At 49.6% G+C, this 15,637-nt stretch overlaps 1 pseudogene; it reads right to left on the bottom strand.

The window, feature by feature from the left end:
* The window catches only part of LOC146201854 (uncharacterized), a 39,136-nt pseudogene extending 23,786 nt beyond the window's left edge, over window positions 1-15,350 (bottom strand).
* Between the last annotated feature and the right edge of the window lie 287 nt (window positions 15,351-15,637).

Consider the following 15,637-nt stretch of genomic DNA (forward strand, 5'->3'; position numbering starts at 1 on the left):
CAGAATCAGGGAAGCATTGATGTCAGTTATTTCTGCCACAATGTTTGTCACATACATATATGTTCTTTTATAATCAAGTTGATATTTTACATTTGTCTTGGCAGTGCGTACTGCGTGGCATTCAAGAATTCGTTTGCAGCACCTAATACACAATGGCTATTGGCTGGAATTAATCATATTTGATCCATCGACAAATTCTATATGGAGGAGGACGCGCTGCAACGTGAGCCCCCCCCCCCCCCCCCCCCCCCCCCCGAGCAAAATTTCTGGCTACGCCACTGCTAGCGGAGTACGGGTGCTGTTGTGCGGAGATGCCGTCAGCGGCGGCGTCGCGCGCATTGCTTCCGCGACGGCGTAAAGCTGAAACAGCGGAGGCATATGGTCAACGTTCGCGCCGCAGGGTGGTCCGAAGAACCATGTAGCGTGTTTCAGTGCCTTTGCCGAGTGCCGCGCAGGGGGCGGCAGGCATGGCGCATGAGCTTGACGTCAAGGCGACCGGCTTGACCGATGTGCTGTCCAGCGACTCATGGAGCCAGGGACAATTCACGTTGGGCGCCAGTTGTGGTTTTCTACATGCACATAGGCCACCAACCACCGCGGGTTCGAGCGTCGCGCGAGCCGCAGCCCCGATCAGCCGTTACCACGCGCACACTGAACACCACAGCACGCACTCACCCTCCGCAGGAAGGAGAGCGCTTCGCTGCAAAACACAAGCCTCCTAGTGACACAGAAGACGTTTATTGAACGCCGTCCACCGGCGGTACACAAACACTCAGTCACCGCGTCCCAGGAGCGCGCGAGGAGCAAGGCTCCGCTGCGCGCACGCAGTGACAATGAATGCGTGCCGCAAGCACGCAAGGGCATGCTGTGATCTCTCTCTCGCTGTGACCGGAGGGTTCCTTTGAGAGAGAGTGGGCAACCACCACGAGGTACGCCTGTCGCGGATCGTTGGATCACTATCGACAGGCTCGAGCTTCGCTCTCAGATATGACCCGGAGCAGACGAACTCGAGTACACACTGATCTGCGCTGACAAAGGCCGGCAGACAAGAGCAGTAGCGTACGCACCTTGCGATGTCTGGGAGGGGTCTCTCCTTGGGCCCCGCTCGGAGGGTCGCGCGAGCGCGGCCGTCGAAACGGTGCCGTGTTCCCGCCAAAAGGCGCCAATGAGAACAGTCACTGGGACGCCAGGGTGGAGCTGTGGCCGAGCGACAGTGACAAGTCGTCCGGACATCTCTCCGCCGCCTCAGGCGGGAGGAAGGGAAAGAGGAGAACTACAGGGAAGCGTGCGGCGGCCGCGCAAAGGGCAGCCGCAGCAAGCCGGAATCCCACACTGTCTAGCGCACACAGCCGCCTGTGATATCTGCGCTATCTGGCCTTTTCGCACATAAAGAAAACAAACGACAAAATACATCGCCATCAGGCCCCGTCGCACATAAAGCAAACACGCACTGAACAAATCCTCATTGCAGCTATCACTGGTGCGTTACAGGCTGGGTGCGAACTCCAGTAGGTACTTTTCATCATGCATATTTCCTTTAGATGCATACATACCTGTAATATCTGTGTTTTTGCCGCTCGGAGCATATGACGCACTTGACACTCTTGTACGACGCACAGTGTTATTTTTTCACCATACAAGCTCGTCTTCGTTCTCGCCAAAGCATTCGGATTTTGTTCCTTTGATGTACGCAATCAGCTACACTTTGTTAGGGAGCTTGAAAGTCGTCGTCCTCGTCCAAACGTCTGCAACTGAACGGAAACCGCCGGGCACAAATGAGTCTCCTGGAGGGTTCATGCTCGTTCACTTGCGGAGTGGAGCGCTCTGGACGTAGAATAGGTTGGTTCCTGACCGACATGCGTATCCGATGCGTAGAAGATGCGCGCATGTGTCACCATGCAGTCGTTGATTCCGCAGAAATCGCTGCGGAGGCAGAAAGGTTGTGGATCCTTAACAGAATGACCATTCTCTGTGCATCGAGAACATTTTCACCACTGCGACCACAACCGTTATGGGGGCAGAAACCGTCTACATTGCTGAATCACCCATTGCCAGAAAAACACCGCGCGTTTCCTGCAGGTGTGCATTCCGGCCGGGCCAATGCCCTGTTCAGGGGGTACGGATAAGTGCCTCTCTGCCGAGCTTCGTAGATGAAATTCTATATCTGCACGCTTGTAGATGACGTGACGAGAAAGCTACGCCCATTGCACCATGCCGGCGCCCCGGTGCCCGCGTTGTGCTCGGTAACTCAAGACGCTCGAAAGTCACAGGAGACGATTCCACCTAGCTCGGCAGCATCAACAAACCCCTGGCTACTTTGCCCTTTGAAATCACCCTCTCTCTTTGCCTCCGCGCTCTCCATTCGATTTTTTTTTTTACAATAAATTTAAGTCGGTCGTGAATCTGCACGCTGAGAGAGTCTCATTCTGTCACGTCGAACACAGCCTGCGTCATGGCCCGCGCTATTCGCTCTTACAGTACGAAGATAGTATATGCATGCGTTATGAGTGGATTGTGAAAACGCTAAAACATTCGCCCATACTGCGTGAACATGAAACTGCAATCACGGTTACTACTTTTCGGCCCGAAGGTAAAAGATAAAGGGAGCTTTCGCTTTCTACCTGCGTTGGCGTGACCATTTCGCATGGTGCGCTTTTGTGTCGTCTGCTACACTGCCGTTCAATGTGTTTCCCACCGCTTCCCGCATGATGGCGCCACATCCTCCCGCAAAAGGCGGATTCACATACGCCCAAAAGCTCGCGAAGCGCGCGCGACGCGCTTGCACTGGCCGGCGCTGCGTTATAGGCGATGCGCAAAACGCCGACAACGCCGCCTGTCGCCAATGCCGCAAAGCGTAGGCGGGCTCGGGTCGGGCGCTGTTCATGTCAGCCTCTATGCGCGCGCGTCGCGTTTTCGTCTTTGGTCGTGGTTTAACTGATATAATGCCGCTGTCAATCTTTAGCAATGTCCGGGAAGAATTTCTGCGTAGTTGATTTTTCAAACAGACTTAAAACCTTGCCAGGAACACGTTTGTATAAGTTTCCAGTGATGCTTCACGAGAATGACGGCGGCCGTGAATCGTGGTTTTTCGACGCAGAAAGCAAGCAATTGCACCGAATGACATTTGTTCAGGTTAATGCCATTTTTTTTCGACGCGCTGCTACACGACCAAAGCTAATGCCATTTCCAAAGTATGGTAACTGCGATTGACATGCAAATGTTGGTGCGCCTTCAATATGTTGCGAATATCACTGCGCTGTAAACGAAAGCAGCCTTTAAATTGGCATTCCTGTCTTGCATGCCTTGTAACCAACCTGTTGATTAGGACTATCGATTACGAAGTCAGCGGCAGTGTCGGCGGCGTTTGTTTACGAAAGGGCACGGAAGGTGCGCACGTCTGCGCTCGACTGCGAAACGCGTACGAGTTTCAACAACGCATACACTTTGCGCACTAAAGCAAGTGTCAAGATCAACACGTAAAATAGGCAGTATCTAGTGTACTCGAACCTTCGAGTATCGCCCTATGGCGCAGCATACTACAGCCCCGTTGACTCCCGTACGTTTTCGCCAGATCGTTCGCTCGGCGTATTAAGGCCCGTCAAAAAATGCTTGTCCTCATCAAGAAAACATATGGCAAATTCGTAACGCTTGCCACATCGGATACCGCGAGCTTACCGCAACGACGCTTCCCGAGAAAGCAGCCGACGACGGCGCTCTGGCCGTGTGCTAGGCCCTAGTCGTCGCTATGCCTAAACGCCTAAACGGTTTCACATCAAAGCCGTAGCTGGAAGCGCTTTGGAAAGAGTAATTTTTTTTTATTCCTTCATCAAATTAGGCGCTTATTATCCATAATCAACAGAGCATGCGTTTCTGAAGGTGACGAAAGAAATTCGCCGTGTCGGCAACTCGGCGCCGACAGACCGCGGCAGCAGGAGCGACCTGTTCCGCCCGCGCTGGGTGCGGTGGCTACGGATTGGCTGGGAGCAATGGGTGCCAGTTTTTCTTTTTTTTTACGATGGTATTTGGCATATTTCACAAACATGACAAGCTGCACAATTATAGGAGCACAGTAGCATTTATTGCAGGTGGCATGTTTGTAGTTTATTTTGGGTGTATCTTCTCATCGAGCCTCTGGAGTCGAGATAACACATTTCCTCGTTGATCGCATTCGGATGAGTACCTCACACTCATTCGATACCTAAGGTCGTTTTCATCGAATGTCATTATATTTTCTCGGGTAGCAGCAAACAAATATCATTTTGAACGAACGTCATTCTATGGAAAAGGTACTAAATTTACCGTGTGGCAGGGCTGAGTGATAACTATTGATAACTATGTTTTTAGTGTTTTCTGCTTGTCATTGCACCTTCCATGAATACTTCTTGTTTAAATTTGGTTGACTCCGCTACCGGGAATATACAATACGCATTAGATTTGTTAAATGCTTAGCCAGACGATCTTTAGCGTGCATTGACATCGCACAGCACACGGTTGCATTTTGCGTTTCGCCTCCACTTAAACGTGGGCGGCGCGGTCGACTTCGGTCCCGATAACTCGATCTTCCTCAGTAGCCTGAGCTGCTGCGGCAGGTTATTGAACAGACAATTTCCAATATGCGTTTTGAAACTTGTCATGCAATTACTTTGAAGACCAGAACCAGTGTTCTTGTTGGCTGGCAAGATTACGAAAACATAACATGTCGCTGTACTTGATATTCAATCTAAATGTTCTAGAGCTTGTTATAAAGCGCGCTGTAATTCTGCAGTTGGGCGCGAGGGTGATACAAATGAAATCAACATGATATTACAATAATAAAATAGGATATAAAGTTTAAATCTAATATGCTCTTGGCTAACCTGTGATGCGGCATTTCAGATATGCTGATATCTCATTCCCCCATGAAATTATCTACCCGATCTGCCTTTTTGACGACGGAATACGTGAAATCCATGCCGTACAGGCAGTGGTAAAGCGCAAGCATGAAAAATCTGAACTCTTGCTACAGGAGCCCAATATGCGCTATTTATCTGATGCTCAGAATTTGCAAGCTCGCTGGCTTTTCCTGTGGTCGCACCGCTACGAAACCGCTCGCAGTTTCGAAGACGCTACCAAGTTTTCTGTAGCAATTTATTGCATGTAAACGAAGCAAGCATGTACCATGAAGCAAAGAAAGAGCATTGGTTCATAGGTCAAGGAATGAACGAATTAGGGTGGCGTTGTAATGAAAGCGGGGCACCCAAAATGAGCTGCACTTCGTATATATACGCAACCTTGTTTACGCCAGTCTGCAGGAGACACTTGATGCATATGGAGGCGATGCAGTTTCAGACGGCCGTGATATCAAACACATGTCCGCTATTATAAAAGGCGATCCCCTTGGGCACACTGTCACCGCGGAAGTGCCCGCGAGACGCACACAAACGGCAGATCGCACGCGCGCGCCACGGCCAGGCTTGCCGCATGAGGCCCGCCTCGGGTTCCGACGGCCGCCGCTAGGCGGCTTTCAGTGGCGCCCCTATAGGCGCTGCGCATGGCGTATAGCCGCGTGCTTTTTGCCCTTTGCAACATGGTCGCCGCTGGCTCGGCCGGCTTCACCCGCTCGCATTGGCGTCCATGGGGGACCGCCGCTCCAGAAGTTCTATATAACCTTCTTGGTCAGACTCATCATTTATAGATCATCGTTTACAGAATTACAGCCACCATAATAGAACGTTGGTCAGAATCGTCAGAATATATGGATGGATAAGGCTGAACCAACCATGTGCCTCCAGGAGGCACTGGCTCAACCCTTTGAGCAGGAGAACATGGAGCATGTGGTTATAGTGAACTAGAATATTTTCTAGTGGCGCGAACGACGACGCTCGGGCACGCCGTTTTTTATTGACGCCGCCAGATGGCGCCACTGCTAAATCTTCTAGTCAACTTTTCGATGCTTTCTCGCAATTGTGCGACATAGTACCGATGCTTTTGTACGCATATTTAGTAAAAGTGGTGATTGTTTCCCTCTGCCGACGTATGTGGACCTCCACCCATGATAGAAGGCGTTTCATTCGACATTATTTGGGTTTTCGCCGTTGCACTAGGGTGAAAGCGCTCTTATTTCGCTGGCGTCTGCTACAGCTCATGCGGGACGAGTTATCGCGCACTCTAAATCATTACGGTACATTAATTTGTACGGAATGGCTATTTTTCTGAGCCCTGCAGAGCACGCTTTATTACAGAGCTAATTCAGCTGTCAGCAGCAGACTGGTAGCAGAGTGGCCAGGCATCGTGCGCACGCACGGGTTCTCGCATCTCTCTTCAGCCACGTCGCAGTAACTTTTCTTTAGCCAATAATGATGATTATATTATACTGCGCTATTCCGTATCCACTGGTAACAAGGAATACTCACTTTAGCGTGATATCTGCTTAACGATAGGAAATTTGCCAACTGGTAAAGTGAGGAGCAGCTTCAGGCTGTTACATTTTTTTTTTTTTTTTACATTGTGGCCATGAAAAAAATATCCTACGCTTTGGAACGAATCACCCGGCGATATTTTGTGGCGTCAACGTTATTCTCTGTTCACAGCAACAATATCTGCTATTAATCATCGCTGTAAGCCAGGTGCTAAAATCCTTTCAACATCTCATATGCATAACATATGCAAAAAATACATACATGAGGAGGGCAGAACAGTTTTGTTTAGGTACTTCACAAGGCTTCTCCACCGCTGTTTTATTTTATTTGAGTGCATTAGACAAAAGCCATCAACAATGAGTTGTTTTGTGAAATTATTGACCACACAAACAGCCCAAGAGCATCCATCTGCTCATCTCCAGGTGCTTTGAAGCTTGACGTTGCACTGGTTAATGCATTTTGTGAAAAAATGCATGCGGGTAGTTAAGCAGTGATTTCAGCTGCACCAATCTGACAATGGTCAGAGCACTCAGGTTGGCAGGTTTGCTTGGCCAGGAGCATACTGAGTACAAGCTGTCTGCATGAATTTAGGCTGAAGCAGGTTGTAAACGCCTTCTCAAGGTCAGCCACAAACTGGTATCACTTGAAGGGTACAAAAGGCCTCCGTTGTCCTACAAATTAGTAAAATTAGCCAAGTTTAATACATAAAGAAGACTAAAGCTTTTCTCACAGTTAGTCTTCAGAATTCATTTCCTGTACAAGGCGTTTGATGTAGAATTTGAGGTAGGATAGAGAGACCACAATTGTATACAGCTACCAGCCAACTGGCTCACCCCAGGCAATTTTTTATTTTGCATATAAGTAATTAGTAATTATTTTTAAAAAATTTCTACTAACTATTGCCTTTAGACAATAATTGGGTTTGCAGAATTTGAGAGCGCCTTCCATTCCATTAATTTTCGATAAAGAAAGCCTCATCGTTTTTCCAAGCTCTAAAGAAAGCCCGCGAAACACAAGATATTATCAGCCTGTATACCGCTGAGACCGGGTTGTTGAGTCACGGCCGCAGCTAATTTCAGTCACTCAAACCATGTACGGTTGAGGGCACCACAATATTGTGGCGCATGAATGCGTCAGTCACGTGATATATTTTTTTTTCGCGGGCATTTTATAGAGGTAGGAAAAACGATGCACGTGAGGTTTTCTTTATCGGGAATAAATGGAATGGGGGTTTCAAAAGGTCCTCACCAACATTTCAAATCCCATTCATTTTAAAGCAATACAAAGTAAATTAGAATTGCAAAGTGAAAAATTGCCTGTGCCGTTTTTTTACAGATATTTATTGTCTTAGGGCATCAGTAGGGCATGATATGAAGGATGAATAAATGATTAAATGAGTGTGTCAGCTAAAGATCCAAGGACATATCAAGACTACGCGGAATTCAATTTAATCTCAGTGGCAAGCTCTCCGAGAGATTGGAGTTCCAATTCACCTCATCTGTCTCCTCAGGAGCCTGTATGAAGGGCAAGAGGCCAGTCAGAACTGGACATGGTCTTATTGATAGGTTTCCGATTGAAAAAGGAGTGAGACAAGGCTGCATACTGTCGCCCTGCCTATTTAACCTATATGCTGAGTGCATCATGAGGAAGGCCGGTCTGGACGAGTCTTCAGCTGGAGTGAAGATTGCTGGGAAACGTATCAACAACCTTAGATATGCGGATGATAGCAGTTTAATGGCAGAAAGTGAAGTGGAACTCATGAGTCTTCTGATGCGCGTACAAGAAGAGAGTGAGAAGTTTGGGCTTAAACTGAACATTAAAAAGACAAAGATCATGGTGTCTTGCCCTATCAAGTCCGGGAGCATCAAGGGACAAGTGGAAGCTTTGACAGATTTTCTCTTCTTGGGCTCCAAGATTACCCCGGAAGGAGACTGCAGCCATGAAATTAGGAGACGCCTGCTTCTGGGAAAGAGAGTCATGGCTAGCTTGACCGCCTAGTAAAGAGCAGAGACATTACACTGCCAACCAAGATCCGTATAACTCGTGCTATGGTCTTTCCAGTTGTGATGTATGGATGCGAGAGTTGGAATGTGAAGAAGGCTGACCGCCGAAGAATTGACGCGTTTGAATTGTGCTGATGGCGGAGACTCTTGAGATTTCCTTGGACGGCCAGAAGATCAAATCAGTCGATATTGTCTACCATAAACCCTGACTGCTCATTGGAGGGTCAAATTCTAAAGTTAAAGCTCAGCTTCTTTGGTCATCTGATGAGAAGAGAGGAGTCGCTGGAAAAAGATTTGATGTTGGGAAAGGTTGAGGGTTGCCGGAGAAAGGGTAGGCAGCGAACGCGATGGTTAGATGGCATCCTCGAGGCGCTGCAGATGAAGTTATGTGATGTTAGGAAGATAGTGAGAGACCGGAAAGCGTGGCGTGACATGGTCCATAGGGTCACGAAGAGCCGGACACGACTGAACTGAACTGAACTGAAGGCATGAAACAGTTTGGACATATTTCAGCATGATCTCTTTCATGAATTTTGACTGATAACAGAAGAGAAGTGTTTCTTCACATTCTTGTTCCAATTCTTCTTGTACTTCATCACTTTCCCATCTCTGAGAAGGCTACTAGGCTCAGTCTCGCTTGCAGCTCGGCGTCACTGGGCTGCGTTGGCGTGCTGCACGGGCTCCAAAGAAGGGCTGGGTGTTTGTCACGGCCAGGTAGTGGATTGCCGAGGGCTGCCGCTGTTTCCTGGTTTCCAGCTGGTGGGGGCGGGGGGGGATGAGTTGTCCGGCGTGGAGGCAGGATGACAGGGGCCGAACATTAAACGGCGGCTAGATCCGAAGCCACCTAGACTACTCAAGGCCTCTCCGCTCGGTCCGTGACGTCACGCTAGTTGTCCGGCCGCCGCTTGCCTCCGCTCGCGGCTGCGGGGTTTCGCCGGCTGTTTTCAGCGCATTTTTTTACTATTCGAGGCGCAGGGGCTGTTGAAATAGGCCAATAAACATGAATTGGCGACTAAGGGAGAGCTTTTTAACTGCGGGTATAAGTTCACCGTATATCTACCATGTTAATATTTAATTCGCATTTTTTTTTTCATGCAGTATCTAACTACATCTCATACATACTGCTTTTTAAAAGGGCGTATTTTTTTTTGTCATTTTCAAAACGGATGGCATGTTAAGCATAGAAATAACCAAATGAAAGAAGTCATGGAAAACAATAACATGAGACATAAACATTTTATTGCTACCGGTTCCTTGCACTAAAATATTTCAGTTCTTTAATTTTTTTCAGCTTTCTGGCAGCTGCCTTCTTCTGACTGCTATCTTGAATAGCATCATTTCTCAACTTGCACAAATTATTAAGCACAGTGTTCGCTGCTGCTTTTATCATAAGCTTGTAGGGCTCGTGGCGCGCCGCGCATTTGAAGGCCGCGCCACTTCCCAATGCTCCCTGCGCGCGTGCCTGTTTCCCTCTCCCCGCTCGCGCGGGGATAACCGGTCCCGCGCGAGGGGGCTATAAAAGAAGGCACGCGCCGCCGTCGCGGCTCTTCTTGGTCCCTGGCGCTTCCTGGTCCCTGGCTCGTCGCTCCCGCTTCCCTCCCGGCTCTCCACGGAAACGACCCGCAGCCACCCGGACGACAAGATCCCTGTAACGCATCGGCCACCATATTCATGCTGCCCCGGCGGTACTCAATGGCGTACGCGTAACGTTGAAGGCTGGCAGAAGCGCAGAAGAGGCGCAGACCAGCTTTGCTGAGATCGGCGTCGCCGCTAGTGGAGAGGAGGAGAGGGCGGACGCGAGTGTCGCGCCCTGCGTAGTTAAAGAGAGAAAGGAGGCGGACAGAGTGTCCGCGCGGTGCTGCGAGAGAGAGAAGGCGCAGCAGCTGGTGGCGGCGACTACTCGCCTGCCAAGAAGCGAGGCAGAGAGAAATCTGTCATGGGGAGTAGCGGTCAGTAGGGAAGAGCTAATTGAGGCCCAGAAAGCAGACGGTCTATGCCAGCGGGTGCTGACAGAGCTTGCGAGTAGTGCAGCTTGCACCGGTAACGCTGAGGGCAAGTACGACGCGTATCTGCTGGGCGATGATGGCTTACTGCTCCGCTACATCCCCCAACTTGACGAGGAAGAGGCGATTGCATCCCCCTTCCGAGTCGTGGTCCCGAGGAAGTTGCGGAAACGATTCCTCCAGTACTTCCATGACTCAGCGCTGGCAGGCCATGGCAGCGGCAGTAAGACTTATGACAAGTTATGCCGTGTCGCGACCTGGCCAGGTATGAGAAAGGATGTGCTGGGTTACGCCCGTACATGTCCTGTTTGCCAGGTAGCCCAGCCTCGGGCGGGGAAACCCGCTGGCATGATGAAGCCGGTAGTTAGCAACTATCCGTGGCAAGTGGTCGCGTGCGATATCATGGGACCCCTCCCTCGCTCCGCGCGCGGACACCAATATATCCTGGTAATAACGGACCACTATTCCAAGTGGGATGAGGTTTTCCCCCTTAGGAAGCTTGTGTCAGAACGGATTTGGGAGAAACTGTTGGAGACATTCACTCGTTTCGGTTTCCCTTCCGACCTGATTACAGACAATGCCTCGTATTTCACAAGCAAAGTCTTTGTTGATTCCTGTCGGGCGCTTCAAATCCGCCACAGGAAAACGAGTCCCTACCACGCTCAGAGCAACATAACCGAGAGAGTGAATCGGAATGTTAAGAGTATGCTGGTCGCGACGACCGAGCAGCACAGAGATTGGGACGCACGGCTGTCCGAACTGGCTTTCGCCACTAGAACAACCGTGAACAGGTCGGTAGGTATGACACCTGCTTACTTGAATTTTGGGAAAGAGATCGCTTTTCCGCTAGAGAACGCCCTACTTGACGCGGCGGGGCCCGCGCCCCCTCCGCTTACACAGTACGCGGCAAAGCTCCGCGAGCGCCTTGAGGCAGCGCAGCGCGCGGCTCGTGAAAACCTCGATGTCGCGCGCATGGAGCAAGCGGATCAGTACAACAAAGGTCGTCGTCACGTCGTTTTCAACACGGGCGACTTGGTACTGAAAAGAACGCACCCGCTTAGTAACGCAGCGCGTGGTTTCGCCGCGTCGCTAGCGCACAAGTGGGTTGGACCGTTCGAAGTTACGGCACGGACTACGCCACTCACCTACCAACTGCGGTTGTTGGCGAGCGGTGAAACCGCTGGTCCGGTGCACGTCGCAGACTTGAAAGCTTACCACCTTCGCAAGGACGATAACTGCGAAGCGGGGGAAGCTCAAAACGATGCAGGTAGCAACCCGGTTCGCAACCGACGCTATAACCTAAGGCCAAGGTAGTGCACTACTTTGTCTAACGTCTTTGCTTCTTTCAGAATGCATTCTGATAAGATTTTGCAGCAGCCAGATGAACCACCGTCGCTGGGGCGGGAAACCGCACCCAGCGCATGGTTCAAGGAGGGGCCACTTAAACAGGGGGTACCCCCCTAGTTTGTAGTGGTTTGTGGCCCATCATTGTGACCAGCGCGGCCATGCTGGCCGTCTTCAACAAGTCTGGGTTGGAGCCCGCTGCCCAGGCCTGGAGTACGGTCCTCAGGAAGCCAGGTGTGCCTGGGGCGGAAACGCCTGCTGCAATGTGCATCCAGCACGGCGCCATGTGGAAAGGGGTCACCAATGTAGAGCAGCAGCTCAGGGCTGCTGCCAGGCGTATCTATGGCCGAGCCCAGCTGCGCTGTGACCCCGAGGATGTGGCCGCTGCCGGAGAGGGACCAGCTGAGATGGCATGGCATCCCGCCAGAGCCTGGCGACAAGGCTTCATATTTTACGCCGACCCGGGCTCGGACATGGACATGGCCCGGCTGTTGGCGGAGCCCGGGTCGGACGCTGAGGGGGGGGAAGATGTAGGGCTCGTGGCGCGCCGCGCATTTGAAGGCCGCGCCACTTCCCAATGCTCCCTGCGCGCGTGCCTGTTTCCCTCTCCCCGCTCGCGCGGGGATAACCGGTCCCGCGCGAGGGGGCTATAAAAGAAGGCACGCGCCGCCGTCGCGGCTCTTCTTGGTCCCTGGCGCTTCCTGGTCCCTGGCTCGTCGCTCCCGCTTCCCTCCCGGCTCTCCACGGAAACGACCCGCAGCCACCCGGACGACAAGATCCCTGTGAGATTAAATATGTTTGTTATACGGCCCACTGTGTGTTTGTCGTGCGCATCCCTCGGGCAGAGGAATCGCCCACAAGCTGCAGAAGTAATTTTGGTGAATGTCCATTTTCGCACTCGTTGGCCGGAAAGTCTTCTTGCACGTGGGAAGCTACTAATGACGCTACATTGGCTTGTTGACTGTGGCTCAATAAAAATCTCTCTTCATTATTCTTTGTTGAAAGCTTTTCAACAACGAGCTTGCAGAAAAGAGCCATATTGACAACACATGGCTGCGGAAACTTGAGGCCACCTCTGGAAAGGTGTAGAATCATGTTCATGTCTTCAGTTTCCAGGACTCTGTCCTCAACAACAACTGCGCTGGCACACGAGGAGCAAGAAATGTTCTTTAGGGCAGCATGTGCGCAATAGCCACCTATGTAGGCTATCACATCCATGTCACTCTTTGACGCAGTTATGTCGTCCTCTGTAATAATAACAGAAAAATTGTTATCTGTGTCTACAATTGCTTCGTCGTCCTCCTTGGCGCCTGAAGTCTCTTCCACAGACAATGCCAGGAGCTTCTGTAGCCTCAACTTTTTTTCCGACTCATATAATTGACGCACAGAAATATGGTAGTTCCTGCCAGATAACCTCCTATAACTACCGAAATGGTCTTCCAGTGCGTCTGTTTGGAATTTCCCAAGCAAAACGTATTTAAACCCCAGCTCTTCCAAACAATAACGTGACACTTCGACGAGAGAATAGCAGGTCAGCCGCAATGCAGTGTGTGTTTCCCTGGTGAGAGTGCCACTGGAGCATTAACTGAGTACCAGGCGTCAAGCCAGTCTACAATTCTGCTGAGAAAAGTCAGCTGGTGATCAGTGATGGATTGTATTGGGGCTTGCAGGCTGTCCTTGGCTCTTCGGCCCTTGTTAGGGGTTTTTACATTTACTATTTTCCACCATGTCAGCGCGATGTCTATAAACATGGCGGTTGAATCTGCAAGCGGGACCTGCAACGCTGATCCACGAGTTCGGAGAGCATTAGAGACGAAGGAGTTAATTACATTTAGTACCAGTTTCACGTTCTGGCGCTCCATAACTGTAGGATTTACAGCTTTTGCGTTGAGCCCGTAGGCAGCTTTCACAAGTGCTGTTTTTTCCGAAGTATACAGTTTCCTAATAGCTTCGAAGGATGCCGCTTTCATTCTAGGGGGACCGTCAGGCATACCCCCTGACAAATCAATTTCCGGGAAGTAGAAACAGGTTCCAGAGTTTTTTTGATTGATCCAATTATTTCTAATTCACTTCAATAAGTGCACCGGATCCACGATGTAAAATAGCGGGCGTTGACTGTCTACTGGGTGAGGGTACACAATGCTCAATTGCTGCTTTTCCGAAAATAATGACATCATTTTCCTGTTCAGAGAATTGTTGTCAGTTATGACAGCTACTACTTTTATCCCCATTTCTTCAATGCCAACTATTATCTTCTTCGTGTACTGGTGCAAGGTTTCAGCATTCATCTTACAAACAGGTAGAATATGTATAACATCCTTGTTTGAGGAAAGCAATGACTGCGTCATGAAGACATGGGCGGTTGTTGCAGGCTCGGAAGAATGGGCTGATGCTCCAATTATTGTTCCTGCCTTGAAGTCAAAGAATGGTTTAAGGTGTATCTCATCAATCATTAGTATTACAGTTTTTTCGTGGGGCTGCAACAGTTTCGCTCGTTCCCGAATGTAAGCAAGGAAATTTGCTTGGTGTTGTTCCTGACTGGGGTCACCTTGATATTTAGAACAGACACGGCGTAGAGTTGATGGGTGCGGCAAAATTAAACTGGATGCAGATCTTGCGAAGTGATAGGCATGGGGAGAAATGGAGTGAAGAAGGCTGGAAAAAACTAGCATCTCAGAACTGTACGCACGCTTATTTGAGAGGAAAGGGCTGATTTGTTCATTAATAAATTTCAAGAGAGCAATGTCTTCTGTTCCTTCTTCAGTTTCGTGAATAAATTCGGATATCAGAAATTTCAAAATCGACAAAACGTCCCGTTTCTCTCCGCCCGAGTTTTCGGCATTTTTACGCAGCTGACTCTCAAGATTGCCAAGCAGTGCAGATAAGGCTGGAACATCGCAAACCTTGTCCGGAATTGCACTGTCACATGCTAGTGAGTGCAGCTTCACCATGCCTATAGTGACAGATATTGACAGATCTGGGAGGACTGTGACGAAACATTTCACATATGGAGACGGCTCACTTTCGATACAAAGAAACATAATGGACTTTTCATTCGTAGTCACTGTCCAAAACTCCGAGTCGCAAACGTTCTTTAACTTGCTTTGCAATTCTTCAAACGAAGACACTGAATTTTTGAGTTTTTCTTCCTCGCTTGCCCTGATAGAATTTTTTATGGCTTCTTGAATGGCATCATTTTCCCGACGTGCTCTCTTTCTTGCTGGGGACTCTCGACACGAAGGTGCAGAAGAAAGGTACGCAGGACAATTGGGGAATAGCAAGGCACTGCTTCCTTTTGAAGTTGAACTCGATCACGTTTTAGCTCTATGGTTCTGCCCGTTTGTTTGTCATGGTATGAGAGCTTGGTGACAAAGTCTTGCTCCTGGAAATGGACCTGGCACACCTGCATGAGGAAGCTTAATTACAAAACCATCCAATTATCTCGAAAACACTATTTAACAACGTTTAAATTTACAGGTTTTAGTTTTGTGTTGGATTTTATGGTAGATATGCCAAGGCTATAAAATTTCAGGGGTTAAAATTCAGTTACTTACCTTGGAATTAATGGTCGGCGTAAAATCTTTGCGAGGAACTGCTCTCATCCAAGCTTTTCTTTGAGCTTCATCCTTCGGAAAACTAAACACCCTGACTTTTGGGCCCCCGTCATAATTTCCGCGGCACCCAGGCACGCAGCATCGGCCCATGTTTCGGCGGTTGTAAAACAAACTTGCTTTTGCTTCAGCACCACATCATGATTTAAACGCGAGCACAAGCCAAGAGGAAACAGATCGATGTCTTGCAGTTCGAAAACCAAGTCAGAAAAGAGAAATACCAGCATGTTCGACGTGTATAACCTAACCACAGGGAGACAGAGTGGAAAGATCCACCT

Source organism: Amblyomma maculatum, chromosome 1 (genome assembly GCF_055883805.1).
Source record: "Amblyomma maculatum isolate TAMU_Amacu chromosome 1, ASM5588380v1, whole genome shotgun sequence".
NCBI classification, from domain to species: domain Eukaryota; kingdom Metazoa; phylum Arthropoda; class Arachnida; order Ixodida; family Ixodidae; genus Amblyomma; species Amblyomma maculatum.